Source organism: Phascolarctos cinereus, unplaced genomic scaffold, assembly GCF_003287225.1.
Source record: "Phascolarctos cinereus isolate Bilbo 61053 unplaced genomic scaffold, phaCin_HiC Scaffold_1;HRSCAF=81, whole genome shotgun sequence".
Classification (NCBI taxonomy): domain Eukaryota; kingdom Metazoa; phylum Chordata; class Mammalia; order Diprotodontia; family Phascolarctidae; genus Phascolarctos; species Phascolarctos cinereus.
This window is the reverse complement of record NW_027555514.1, coordinates 220,438,557-220,453,927: the sequence shown is the minus strand read 5'-3', so window position 1 is coordinate 220,453,927 and position 15,371 is coordinate 220,438,557. Positions and strand designations below refer to the sequence as shown.

The 15,371-nt window shown below is 39.4% G+C and overlaps 1 pseudogene; it reads right to left on the bottom strand.

The window, feature by feature from the left end:
* Positions 1-1,581: 1,581 nt before the first annotated feature.
* Positions 1,582-5,567, bottom strand: LOC110211130 (small ribosomal subunit protein eS8 pseudogene; annotated as a pseudogene).
* Positions 5,568-15,371: the final 9,804 nt, after the last annotated feature.

Here is a 15,371-nt window from a genome sequence, read left to right as displayed (position 1 = left end):
TATATCCCACCCTACCCCCTCCTGTATATGGTGAGCCATCTCAAGTATTTGTGGGGGAGAAGCATAATGACTACTGTTTTCTTTTCATCTTTGTTCTATGAACTCATTTTTCAGACAACATGAATTGAAAAGGGCCTTAAGTAACACCTCTAACATCTGGAAATCTCAAGGAATATATCATTCTGGACAGGAAACTTTTCTTGCACAGCTGAAGGTTTATCTCATCACACTAAAGTTTATAAATTGTATTATCTACTTGCCTGCCTTAACTATGTAAAATGCTTTGCAGACCTTGAAAAGCACTATGTAAATGTTAGCTGTGTTCATAAATAAAATATTGTATATATATGTTGTATGTATATACCTCTTCTTATGCATTATTATGCATTATTTTGTGCTACTGGGAGATCAAATGTAAAGGACTTTGCAAGCCTTCAAAAGTTACATAAAAATATTAGCCATTACATAGCACAGTGATGCCTTCAGCTGCATTTCCCTGCAGTCCCCTGATTTTCACCACTGCTGTGATTTACTATTTCTAGGTTTGGAATGAAGATAACCCATATTCATTAGGATTGTATAACATGAAGGCAAATAGGCTCCAAGTGAGAGCTTAAGAGGCTCTCAAGAGTGAAGTGCTTAACTTTAAGAACTAAAGTTCTTGATTATTCTAATACAGGGATTAGTTAATTAAGTTAATAAGGCAGCTAGGTGGCTACAGTTGATGGAGTCAGACCTTGATTCAATTATAGCCTTGGACACTTTAATTCTGCCTAAGTTTCCTCAACTGTAAGATGAAGATAATAATAGTACCTACCTCATAGAGTTGTGAGGATCAAATCAGGTAGTAAGTGCTAAGGTTTCACATAGTACCTGGCACATCTTAGTTACTACATACTCGATAGCTGTTTTTATTATTCCTGAATAATCCCTAAATAAGTTAGCTTCCATATACGTGGACTCCATGATCACATTTCTCCCTAACCCACCCATCACAAATAATCTGTAGTCTTCTTACAGTTGGAAACAACTCCAGGACTCGTCCCTGGAAAGGGCGTTGTGGCCCCCATTTTCCAGTAAAGCAGCAAAAGGCTGGTTTTTCCACCCAGAGTACATAAGGCAGAAGGAGACTTAAAGTTGATGGTCTTGACAAACTCTGGGGATGCGATGTGATCAGATGATAGCACATGCTTTTGCAAAACTTGAATGAGGCCTTTCTGCGGGTCCTGGGTTCTCCTTGTTTGAAGGGAATAAAAACATGCTCTCACTGAAAACCCTGTTTATCTAGTTCTAGCTACTTAGTGATATGCTCAATTTAAGAATTGTTGTGTCTTGTTGGTTCTTCCCCACTAAACTGTTGGCTTCTTGAGGCTAAGTACCCCACCTGTGGTGCTCCTTACCTGTGATCTTTGTCAAATCACTTACCTTCCTGGTCTTCAGCTTCCTAACCTGTAAAATGTGAATGTGTGACTAAATGGCCTCTGAGTCCCTCTCTGCTCTAGATTTTTTCTTTTTTCTTTTTTTTTCTTTTTGTTTAACAATCTGGGGGTTTATTCCATTAGAGAATGTCCAAGTTAGGGTTTATTTGCCCTGTCGGGCTTTGATCTTTCTTGGATGGAACTCAAGCTCCTTGCCTTCGAGCACATAGCTGCTCGGCCACACTGGCCTGGCCTCGATGCAATGCAGCTTGCCCTGCTGGAACTGTTCCTCCGGAAGTGAGCTGATCTTGGCATTCTTCTTCCGTCCCTCATATTTCTTCTGGATCTTCTTTGACCGCTTTTTATTTAAAACTTCTTCCTCCTCAGGAGTCAGCTTGGCTCCCTTCTTCCCGCCCAAGGGCAGGCCATAGTGAGATTCATACCACTGGCGGTATGGGGTGCTATTGATGAATGTGATGCAATTCTTCACCGGCGTCTTGGTCCAGACCAGCTCATTGGTGGATGCATTGTAGACCACATCAATAATCCTTATTTTTCGGGTACAGCACTCGGAGCCCCAGGACAAGTTGCCCATGCCCAGCCTCAGCGTCCGGTACTTCTTGTTGCCTCCTCGGACACCCACGGTGTGGATGCGGAGGGGGCCGATCTTGCTGTTGGCTGGCGGGCGGCCCAGCTCATACTTGGGCTTCTTGTGGTAGGGCTTAAGCTTGCCCCCGGTCTTGCAGCGCTTGAGCCAGCTGTCCCCGGAGATCCCCACGGTCGGCGCGAGCTGCAAAGAGGAAGCGTAGAGGCTCTCTGCTCTAGATTTTCAATCCTATGATCCTACAATTGAAGGTCTAATGAGCCCCATTTCACCACCAAATAGGAAAGGTGTACTTCAAAAAACTTGTTTGAAAAGGGTCTTAGCAGAGTAGTCACCCATCCTCTGCTTGAAGACTTCCAATTATAGGGAACCCACTCTGAAATGGCTCTCATTGTTACGAAGGTTTTCCTGACATGAAAGTCACATATGTACACTTTGCTCCTGGTTCTATGCCTCTTCAGGCCAAATAAAATGGCCAGTCCTTCTGTACCTCAGTCCTTTAAATACCTGAACATGTCTCTCATGTTTCCCCCTGAATCTTCTTTTTCTTTTTCTTCTTCTTCTTCTTCTTTTTTTTTTTTTGGCTAGGCAATGGGGTTAAGTGACTTGCCCAGGGTCACATAGCTAGTATGTGTTATGTGTCTGAGGCTGGATTTAAACTCAGATCCTCCTGAATCCAGGGCCAGTGCTCTATCCACTGCGCCACCTAGCTGCCCTGAATCTTCTTTTTCTCCAGGCTGAACATGCCCACCCAATCAATCCACATGTGACCCTGAACTCAAAGTCCATCATCACCCTGGCTGACCCTCTCTGGTCACCCATATGTCTGCTTATCAGTATCCTTCAACTTTGATGCCCAGAACTGAACACAATCCTCCAAGGCTCAGTATAGAGGTACTATGTCTCTTTTACATCAGGTAATAATAACAATAATAATAATAATATGGCACCTACTATGTACCAGGTACTGCTAAGTGCTTTACAAATATTGCCTCATTTGATCCTCACAACACCCCTGTGAAGTAGGTGCTGTTATTATCCACATTTTACAGTTGAGGAAACTGAGGCAGAGGTTAAGTAATTTGCCCAGAATCACACAACTTTGTTGTTGCTCAGCCATGTCTGACTCTGTATTACCCCATGGTAATACAGTGCTGTCCCTACCTAGGCTTTTCTTGGCGAAGATACTGGAGTGCCATTTCCTTCTCCAATGTCTATGGCTAGCTTTGAACTCAGGTCTTCCCACCTAGCTAACTCAAACGGTCAGGTTTTTGTTACTTTCTATCTGAGAATTTGGACAAGTAGGGTTGGGCTAGACAACTCTTCCACCTCTAAATCTGTCGTTAGCCCAAGCTCTCCTTGAAGGTGGCAGCCAAATCCAGAGAAGCTATCCTCATACTTGAAGAAGCTATGGTGAATGGAGGCCATGAAACTCCAACCAGATTTGGGGGAGGAGGAAAGAGAGGAGGGGAAGGGTGTGTGGTTGACACCAAGGAACTGCATCATCCTGGTCACTGGTAGTAGAACAGAATGTCCTAACCAGAGTAAACAGTAGAGGGGCCCAAAGCTGTGGACATTAGAACACAGGACTTTGTGAGTCCCTGTACCTCCCCTCCCTTCTCTTCCCTACAGGCTGAGTCAAACTTTGTTGATGCCCAGGGCAATTTTCCAGAAGCTAAAATGCAGCCTGATTTCTATTTTGCTCTGTGTACTTCCTCCTTTAGAATTATCTGAACTCTCTTACCATTTTAATCTTTGGGTCCTCACTTCCACCGCACAGTACTTTAAAGATAGGCATTAAATCATGTTCTTATACAGTTATCCATATATATAATTCAAATGACATGTCTTTTATCTCACGTACTAAATTGTAAGCTCCTTGAGGGCAAAAAGAAGATAGATAGGTAGGTAGGTATAGATAGATAGATAGATAGATAGATAGATAGATAGATAGATAGATAGATAGATGATAGATAGATAGATATGTGTATGTGTGTGTATGTATGTGTATGTTGGTTTTCTGTTTTTTTCAATCTTTGGTCTAGCACAGTGCCTCACACTTACTGGCCTGTTGTAAACATTTATTCAGTTGAACTGAACCGAGGCTGAATAGACTACGGATGGACTAGCTTCTGGCAATCAGCACCCTCTTCTGAAGGTATATCTTTTCGTCTTCAAGTCAGCTACTCCCTCTGTGCCCCTGTGAAGGCTTTCTCCCAGGCCTGGAATCCATTCCATGGACTCCTCTTCAAATCCTTTGCTTCCTGATTCAGGGCTCACATCTGAGAGGAAGCACTGACCCTGATCTTCATGGAGGTCAGGGCTCTCTTCTTCCTTTATTATTTTGTATTATATTTGTAAATGGAAAAAATAAAATACTTCTAAATTTAAAAAAAAAAGGAAAGGTCCAGAAAAGTCCTCAAGGAAACCTGAGGAGGGAGAGATAATTTTCATCTATCAAGGCAGAGGAGGATTCATGGGAGAGAAGATGTAGACTTAGTTTAGTCATTTAGTCATTCCCAGCTCTTAGTGACACCATGAACCATAGCACTCCAGGCCCTTCAGTCCTTCACTATCTCTCAAAGTCTGTCCAAGTTCATGGTTGTTGTTTCCACACTATCCATCTCAAACTCTGCCGTCCCATTTTCCTTTTCCCTTCACCCTTTCCCAACATCATGTACTTTTCTGATGAGTCCCATCTTCTCGTTATGTGGCCAACTTGTTTAAGCTTCAGCTTCAATATTTGAACTTCCAGTGAATAGCCTGAATTAATTTAAACAGTGACTGATTTGACCTCCTTGCTGTCCAAGGGGCTCTCAAAAGCCTTCTCCAGTACCACAATTCAAAAGCATCAGTTCTGCAGCACTCCACATTCCTTACAATCCAACTCTTATAGCCATACATTGCTACTAGAAAAATCATAGCTTTGACTCTACAGACTTTGTTGGCAAGGTGATGTCTCTGCTTTTTAGTATGCTGTCCAGATTTGCCATAGCTTTCTTTCCAAGGAGTATCTTTTAATTTCTTTTTTTTTTGAATTTGGAATTTTTTATTGTGGATTTTCCTGTTTTTCCAGATTTTAACCATATAGTACAATTTATTTTTTGTAAATAACTTGAACCTAGATACAACTTACAAAAGCAAAACAGAGAGACAAGGGAAGTACTAAATTAAACACTCACTAAGATGAATGATGGCAGCTCACAAATGTGTCTAATAATGCGGGAACTGACTGATTCCATCTTGTGACTCAATTCTGGGTCTAGTTCCGTTCCATTTCTGTTCAATTATGGGTCTAGTCCAGTTTCTGTCCTGTGAGAAAACTTCATTCAGTGGTGGGAATTGTGAGAAAACTTTATTGCATTGTTTGACGCTAGGTCCGATTGGCTAGGAACCTGGACCACCTCTACCTGTAAGCGTCTTTTAATTTCATGGCTGTGGTCACCGTCTGCTTTGATCTTTGAGGCCAAGAATATAAAATCTGACACCGCTTCCATTTCTTCTCCCACTACTTGCCAGGAGTTGATGGGACAAGTTGCCAACATCTCAGTTCTTTTGATGTTAAGCTTCAAGCTAGCTTTTACACTCTCCTCTTTCACCTTCGTCAAGAGGCTTCTTAATCCTCTTCACTTTCTGCCGTCAAAGTGGTATCATCTGCATATCTGAGACTGTGGATATTTCTTCTGCCAGCCTGGCATTTTACATGATGCACTCTTCATGTGAGTTAAATATATAAGGTGACAATTTATAGCCTTGTTGCACTCCTTTTCCTAATCTTAAACCAACCAGTTGTTCCATATTCAATTCTAATTGTTGTTTCTTGGCCCACATACAGGTTCCTCAGAAGACATGTAAGATGATCTCTTTGAGGACTTGCCACATTTTGTTGGGATCCACACAGTTAAAGGCTTTAGTGTAGTCAATGAAACAGAGGTAGATGTTTTCCTGGAACTTGCTTGCTTTCTCTATAATCCAGTGAATGTTGGCAATTCACTTAGAAAACCACCTTGCTCTTCTGAGAATTCTCAGTTCACATATTGCTGAAGCCTAGCTTGCAGAATCTTTTTTTTTCTTTTTTTTAATAATTTATTTTTAGTTTTCAACATTCACTTCCATAAGATTTTGAGTTTTAAATTTTGTCCCCCTCCTCCTCACTTTCCCCAAGATGGCATGCAATCTGATATAAGCTCCATTTATACTTCCATATTAAGCATATTTTCACATTAGTCATGGCATAAAGAATTAGAACTAATAGGAGGAATCACAAGAAAGAAGAAACAAAACAACAGAAGAAAAGGAGAACAAATAGTATGCCTCCATCTGCATTCAGATTCCACAGTTCCCTCTCTGGATGTGGACAGCATTCTCCATCCTGAGTCCTCTGGAGTTGTCTTAGGTCCTTGCATTGTTGAGAAAAGCTAAGTCTATCAAAGTCAGTCACTGCACAATGTGGCTATTACTGTGCACAATGTTCTTCTGGTTCTGCTCATCTCACCCAGGATCAGTTCATGTAAGTCTTCCCAGGTTTTTCTGAAGTCAGCCTGTTCATCATTTCTTATAGCACAACAGGATTCCATCATATTCACACACCACAACTTTGTTCAGCCATTCCCCAAACTGATAGGCATCCCCTCAATTTCCAATTCTCTGCCAACACAAAAAAGCTACTATAAATAGTCTTGTACACATGGGTCCTCTTCTATTTTCTATGATCTCTTTGGGATGCAGACCCAGTAGTGGTACTCCTGGATCAAAGGGTATGCATACTTTCGTTAGCTTGCAGAATCTTAAGCATAACCTTGCTGGTGTGTGAGATGAATGCACTTGTTCAGTAATTTGACCATTCCTTGGTCCTTCTTTAGGATTGGGATAAAAACTGATCACTTGCAATCCAATGGCCACTGTTGTATTTTCCAAATTTGCTGGCATATTGAGTGTAGCACTTTAACAGGAAAAAAAAAAGATGACTTTTAGGGTTTTAAATAGCTCAGCTGGAATTCCATCACCTCCTCTAGCCTTACTGTTAGCAATGCTTCCTAAGGCCCACTTGACTTCATCCTCCATGAGCTTTACTCTAATATTGTTGTTGTTATTTGTCCTTTGTGCACAAAAAGGACCAAAATGACATTATGATATTAGGGTGAATGTACAGTGTGTCCAGCTATGGCTTGATCATACCAGTACAAGCTCAGAAGGCTCTACCACAGGTGGGACACAAATAGTCTGTCTGAACATTTGGGATGGAGATGTCTCTCAATTTGCACAACTAGCTTTTTTTTTTTTTGTGAGGCAATCGGGGTTAAGTGACTTGCCCAGAGTCACACAGCCAGTGAGTGTTGTCTGAGACCAGATTTGAACTCAGGTCCTCCTGACTTCAGGGCCAATGCTCTGTCCACTGTGCCACCTAGGTGCCCCCCATAACTAGGTTTTCCTTTGAGCTATAGCAATTCTGCTTTGCTCATACAGCAAACTGCCTTCTTTGATGTTGGCACGCTATGCTGAGCGGTCCTGTGCCAGTGTCTCCCATGTTTCATAATTGATAGCAAAGTTCTTCGGAGAGAGCTTGAGATTGTCCTTGTACCATTTCTTCTGAACTTCATGTGAACACCTGCCTTGTGTGTGTTCTTTATAAAATAGTCTTTTAGGCAAATCTATGTTTGGCAATCAAACAACATGGCCAGCGTACTGGAGTTGCACTCTCTGCAGTAGAGTTTGAACGCTTGGCAGTTCAGCTCAAGAGAGGATCTTATCTTGCCAGGTGATTATGAGAATCTTCCTAAAATGCAGTTCAGTTTGGAAGCAACTGAACTGGAAGCGGTTCAATTTTCTCGCATAGGCAAGTAGACTGTCCAGTTTTCACAAACACACAACAGTGAGGTCAGCACAATGACTCTGTAGACCTTCGGTTTGGTAGACAGCCTAGTACCTCTTCTCTATCGCACTTTCTTTCCAAGCCTCCCAAACACTGAGCTAGCTCTGGCAATGTGTGTGTCAATCTCATCATTTATGTGTACATCCCTGGAAAGTACAGAGGGATGCAGGATTCTTGGCTCAGTAAGAAAGCAGATCAGATTCAGTTTTATACTGATAGTAACAATCCAAAGTGGTTTTTGTTTGTTTGTTTGTTTGTTTTATGAGCCAAAGTCCTTTGGTGCATCTCAACTACTCAGTGCTGACAAAGCTAAACTGATCAGTAATAAAGATGTGATCCTGGAGAGATGAGCTGAACACTGTGCTAAGAGTTCAACACAATTAGTATCCCATCACATTTATATACCACCCCTTGTTCATTCATTCCCCATTTTATGGACATCTCATATTTCCATTTTTTGCCATTTCAAAAGCAGCTATAAACATTTTTGTACATCCTTAGAATTTATTTTTCTTGGAACTAATCCCTCCCTTAATCTATCCTTTAATTCCCCCTACCCTCTTTCCCTCCTGTTTTACCTGTGGTGTGAAAGGCATTTCTGTACCCAACTCTGTATGTGGGTACACTAGTAGTAGGAGACAAAGCTACCAGATCACACTTGTTTCTGTCTGAGTCTCATTATGTGGGAGAGTCTGGGTCAGGGACCTCCTCTTGCCCTGATACAAAGTCTCTTCTTGAGCACCATAGCTCTCCTTGTGGCATGCTCCTGACCCAACCCCATATGCCTAATTGGGCTGGACAAAGGATTCATGATTTTTTTTTTAAATTTCCTCAATCAGGACTTATTCTGAGATATTTTCTAGATCTGTTTGGAGCAGTTTGTGGATGAGAGTCTACCACATTGTTTCTGCCCATTCTATATCTTTTACTTTTTTGCCCTTTCTGTTAATATGAAGTTTTATTATGAGATGTGAGCCTTTTGATATATCCTAGACCCCACAGAAGACATCTTCTTTAAGGGTGCACCTCTTAACACTGAAATTTCTATAGTACTTTTCGATGAAAGTCCTAACTCCCTAACCTTTCTACCATTCTATTTTGATGAAAACCTTAAAACTAAATTGTGTACTCAGGTTTAATCTCGACAGTGGGATTTTGTCTTTGTTCTTCAACTCTATAAATGATGAGCAGAAAATGATTTAGATCAAAGGGATTTTCAAAAGCAAGATACATCCATATCCCTTTGGATTTCTCTATCTAAGCAGAGATGCTTAGAATTAAAAAACTATTGAATTTATTCCTGGCAGACTTGTGCCAGAGTACTGAGTTTTTCTTCCACAGAGGGGGGTGGGAAAGAGTACATTACAGGCATGGTGAATAAATAATGTGAGTAAAGAAGCCAAAGGGACAGGAACAGGAATCAGGACAAGAATGGGGAATATTCTAGTTGGGCTGGAACATCAAATATGTGAAGGGAACTATTATGAGATGACTAGAGAAGGTGGGGCTACATTGTGGAAATCCCTGATTTTTCAGGATCTTGTGCCCTATTTGGTAGGCAGTGAAGAATAGAATACAGTATAGTACATTGGGAAGATTACTCAGGCTGCAGTGTAAGGGGGAAAACAATGTAGTGCAAAGGAAAGAAAGGAAAGAAAGGCTGAGACTAAGGTGGAGGCTATTGATAGTGAGGAAAGTTTAGAGCCTGGTTGCAGGTAGAATGGAGAGGAGATAGGTGTTTAGAAAGGATGAAGCAGTGCAGTCCTGTGGAAAGAGCACTGACTCAGATGAGTTAACAACACTGAAGAGAAAAAAATTTTTTTAACAAGACCACTGAAACATGTTTTTTAAATGCACAGAATTATATTTTTCAAAAGATTTTATTTTTTTCCAATTACATGTAAAAAACAATTACTTTTTCTAAAATTTGGAGCTCCAAATTCTCTTTCACCCTGCCCCCTCATTGAAAAGGCAAGCAATTTGATGTAGGTTATATATAATGCACGGAATTCTAAATGTAGTACAGACGGAAGCACAGGAAATCAGGACAGTTTTGAAAGTTATATGTAGAATTTGTTTAAAGAGTAAATACAATTAAGTAAAGAGTAAGTAAAATTTTTAAAAAGAGTAAGTAAAAATTTTAAACATTAAAAAAGTAAGTAGTATGAAATAGAGATTCACAGTTTTATATATAATCATCTTTTTGTGTTATGCTGTGTATATGGTAATGCTTTCTTTTGGTGTTTAAGTCCAGAATTTTTTTTTTTTTGGTGAGGCAATTGGGGTTAAATGACTTGCCCATGGTCACACAGCTAGTGGCAAGTGTCTGAGGCCAGATTTGAACTCAGGTCTCCTGACTCCAGGGCTGGTGCTCTATCCACTGCACCACCTAGAATTTTCTTAAAAATAAAAATAGTTGTACCTGGCTCCTCAGGAAAGACATATACCATTTATGTAACTGGAAGTGTTGAACTTGACACCAGGAGGCTAAACATAATTGTGAACCCTTTTATATGTCTGTATGGTTAGTATACTTGAAGATAAATTATGTTGTTGGGAAAACTTTATAACATTGTTTGAACACCTTCCTACATGGCTGACAAGCCAGATCTTTTGCTGAGAGACCTGATTTGTTTAATATTTAAATCAGGACCTAGGTTATGCTGACCAGAAACCCATTTAGATCCAACAATTTGCTAACGTTAATGGAAGTCATTCATTGTTATTATCAGCTAGGTGACAACAATGGGTAGAATACTGGGCTTGGAGTCAGGGAGACACTTACTAGCTGTGTAACCCTGGTCAAGTCAATTAACCTCTGTTTTTCCTCAGTTTTCTCAACTGTATAATGGAGGAAACAACAGGACTGTGAGGATTAAATGAAATAATATTTGGAAAGCTTCTAGCACAGTGCCTGACACATAGTAAACACTGAATAAATTTGGATTGATTCACTGGTGCAGTGCAAGCTTTGGAAACAAGAGGCCCTAAGTTTGAATCCTTCCTCAGATTCTCACTAGCTATCTGACTGTGGGAAACCAAAAAGGTTAAATTTTTGTGTATAACATAGTGCTTTAATAACAGAAAACAATTCGTGCTAACCACAAAGTTACAAAGCAGAGAAAGAAAAAAATAGGAGAGGCTGATAAAAAGCAAGATGGTTTGTACAGGACACCTGAACTTTCTCAAAAATAAAATGTCTTCACTTATTAGCTGTGTGACCTTGAACAAGTCACTTAATCCTGATTGCCTAGCAAAAACAAAAACAAAAGAAATAAAGACAATTTCTTCAGGTTAAGAAAAGGGACTTCTGTCAATATTATGTCACTCAGAATTCATCAGTCTCTCTTTGGAGATGGATAACATTTTTTTTTTTGATCATGAGTCCTTTGGAATTGTCTTGGATCCTTGTATTGATCAGAGTAGCCAAGTCTTTCACTGGTCGTCATTTCAATATTGATGTTACTGTGCACGATGATTTACCGGTTCTTCCCACTTCACTTTGCAGCAGTTCACAGGGGGCTTGCCATGCTTTTTCTGAAACCTCCCCCCTCCATCATTTCTTATAACACAATAGTACTCCACAATCATATGCCACAACTTGTTCAGCCATTTCCCAACTGATGAACATCCTCTCAATTTGCAATTCTTTGCTACCAAAAAATGGCTGTTATAAATATTTTTGCACGTATAGGTCCTTTTCCTTTTCCTTTGATCTTTTTGGGATACAGATCTAGCAGTGGTATTGCGGGTCAAAGGGTATGCAGTTTGACAGCCCTTTGAGCATAGTTCCAAGTTGTTCTACAAGATAGTTGGAACAATTCACTATTCCATCAACAATTCATTGGTGCATATATTTTTTCCCTTATCCCTTCCAGCATTTGTCATTTCTGATAAGTATGAGATAGTACTTCAGAGTTGTTTTGATTCGCATTTGTCTAATCAATAGTGATTTAGAGTTTTTTCATATAACTATGGATAGCTTTGATTTTTTCCTCTGAAAACTGCCTGTTCGTATCCTTTGACTGTTCATCAATTGGGGAATGGTCCTTCTTTTTATAAATTTAACTCAATTCTTTATATATTTGAGAAATAAGGCCTTTATCAGAGATACTTGCTGTACTTTTTTTTTAATATTACTTCATTGTCTTTGGTACCTTTTATCAAAATGTAGTTTTCCTTATTATTTCTTTTAATTAGGTTTGTTCTATTAATTAAGTTTGAGATCGTTATTGTTACCCCTGCCTTTTTTGTTTCAGCTAAACATATTAGATTCTCTTCCAACCCTTTATTTTAACTCTGTATGTGTCTTTCTATTAAAAGTGTGTCTTTTATAAACAACTTGTTGGATTCTGGTTTCTAATCCATTCTGCTGTCTACTTCCATTTATGAGTGAATTCATCCCATTCACATACACAGTTAAGATTACTAACTATATATTTCCCTCCATCCCATTTTCTTCTGTTTATTCTTCTCTCTTTTTCTTTTTATCCTGTCCTGCTTCAAAAGTCTTTTATTTGTAACTACTGCCTCCCTTAATTTGTTCTCCCTTTTATTATCTCCCTCCTTTCCTTTATTTCCCTATTAGGTAAGAAAAATTTCCATGCACAACTGAATGTGTATGTGTGTGTATGTATTCTTCCTTCTTTGAACCAGTGCTGATGAAAGTGAGGTTCAAAACTCTTTCTTGGGCACCTCTTTCTTTTATTATCTCCCTCCTTTCCTTTATTTCCCTATTAGGTAAGAAAAATTTCCATGCACAACTGAATGTGTATGTGTGTGTATGTATTCTTCCTTCTTTGAACCAGTGCTGATGAAAGTGAGGTTCAAAACTCTTTCTTGGGCACCTCTTTCATGTGAGAAAATTTTCCCCATTTTGCCTCTCCCTACCCCCTTCTTGGAGTGCATCCCTCTTTGTCACTCTTTCATTGTTTTTGGAGATCATTCCAACATAATCAACTCATACCCATGCTCTCTGTCTATGTAGTTACATGTATCATCTTCCCATATAGGAATGTAAACAGTTTAACTTTATTGAGTCCCTTATGATTTCTCTTTCATGTTTATTATGCTTACTTGTTTCACGTTCTTATGCTTTCTTGAGTCTTGTGTTTTTAATGTCAAATTTTCTATTCAGCTCTTGCCTTTTCATCAGGAATGCTTGAAAGTCCTCTATTTCCTTAAATATCATTTCCCCCCCGAAAGATAATACTCAGTTTGGCTGGATAGATGATTCTTGGTTATAATCCTTACCTCCTTTGTCTTCTGGAATATCATATTCCAAGTTCTCTGAGCCTTAAAAATGGAAGCCACTAAATCTTGTGTGATCCTGACTTTGGCTGTGAATTGTTTCTTTCTAGCTGCTTGCAATATTTTCTCCTTGACCTGAGAACTCTGGAATTTGGTTATAATATTCCTTCATTTTGGGATCTCTTTCAGGAGATGATCTTTCTTTCGATTTCTATTTTACCCACTGTATTTATAATTTCTTGAAATATGATGCCTAGGCTCTTTTTTTTATCATGACTTTCTGGTAGTCTAATAAAATTCTTAAATGATCCTTTCTTGATCTATTTTCTAGGTCAATTGTTTTTCTGATGACATATTTCTCATTTTTTTCTATTTTTAAAAATGCTTTTGACTTTGTTTTATTGTTTTTTGATGTCTCCTGTAGTAATTAACTTCCGCTTGCACGATTCTAATTTTTAAGCAATTATCTTTTTCAATGAGCTTTTGTACCTCTTTTTCCATTTGGCCAATTTTACTTTTTAAGAAGTTCTTTTTTCAGTGAATGTTTGTGCCTCTTTAACCATTAGAAAAATTTTTTTACATTCCTATTAAACATATTTTTCACATTAGTGATGTTGTAAGAATTACAACCAATAGAAGGAACCACCAGAAAAAGGAAACAAAACACAACAGAAGAAAAAAAAATAGCAAATGGTATGCTTTGATCTGCATTCAAACTCCATAGTTCTTTCTTTGGATGTGGATAGCATTTTCCATCATGAGGCCTTTGGAGATGTCTTAGATCCTTGCATTGCTGAGAAGGGTTAAGTCTATCAATATTAGTCATCACACAACATGGCTATTATTGTGGGCAACATTCTCCTGGTTCTAGGGCAATTGTTTTTTCAGGTGTTATTTTCTTCAGTATTTCTTGTGTGCCTCTTTTTACTGAGCTTGTTAACTCTCTTTTCATAATTGTCTTGCATCACTCTCATTTCTTTTTCCAATTTTTCCTCTACCACTCTTACCCCTTTCTTTAACTCTTCCGGGAATTGTTGTTGGACTTGTGTCTAATTAGCATTCTTCTTTAAGGCTTTGGTTGTAGTTGTTTTCACATTAGTGTCTTCTGAGTTTTTGACTTGGTGTTTCCTGCTATTGAAGTAGCCTTTTATTTTCAAGTTCTCTATTTTTTATTATTATTGTTATTATTGTTTGGTCATTTTTCCAGCCTATTTCTTGACTTTGAACCTTATGCTAAAGTTGGCCTCTGCTCACCTTGGAGTGGAGAGGCACTGTCCCAATTCAGGCTGGTGCTGGAGGTCTACAGGTTTTTGATGCTTCCAAGGTGGTGTGATCTAGGGAGAGATGCGGTCACTGCTCTCTTGATATGGTCTCTGGTCTTTACCCAGGAAGGGCCCCTGATCCCCTGCAGCCACAAGCACTAGCACTCCCCTTGGCCCTAGAACTACATATGTCAGCAGAGTTGCCAATCAGTACCAACTGTACCTAGTGGCAGCAATGGGTCCCCTGTGCTCTCTTTCTGCCCAGTTGTCTGACCGCCTTATGTCTCTGGCCTGAGAACTACCAAAGTTGCTGTTACTGCAGCCACTGTTGCTGCCACTAAGTGTGTGCAAATCTGAACAGGACTCTACCCTAGTGTCACAGACCTCCTCACCTGAGAACCTCTTAAGTTTTCCTAAGCCAGAAAAATGTCTCGCCCTGACCTTTGTTGGCTTTGGCACTCCAAACTTTTATTTGAGGCTTATTTTAAGGTTGTTTGAAGGGAAGTTGAGAGAGTTCAGCTGGGATGCTGTCTCTAATCTGTCATCTTGGCTCTACCCCCAATCTAATTTCTTTAAACAAATAAGTAGTTATTATGTATAAGTAAGAAAGACATAGATGTGTGTTTGTGTGTGTGTGTGTGCACGTGTAACTAATACTAGAGTCAGAAATGTTTAACTTTATTGATAAACTTAACCCTTCCCAGCAATACAAGGATCTAAGACATCTTCAAAGGCCTCATGATGGAAAATGCTATCCACATCCAAAGAAAGAACTATGGAATCTGAATGCAGATTGAAGCATACTATTTGCTAGGTTTTTTTTTCTCTTCTGTTGAGTTTTGTTTCCTCTTTCTGGTGGTTTCTCCTATTGGTTCTAATTCTTCCTTACAACATCACTAATGGAAAATATGTTTAATAGGAATGTGTATGTATAGCCTATATCTGATTGTGCACTGTCTTGGGGA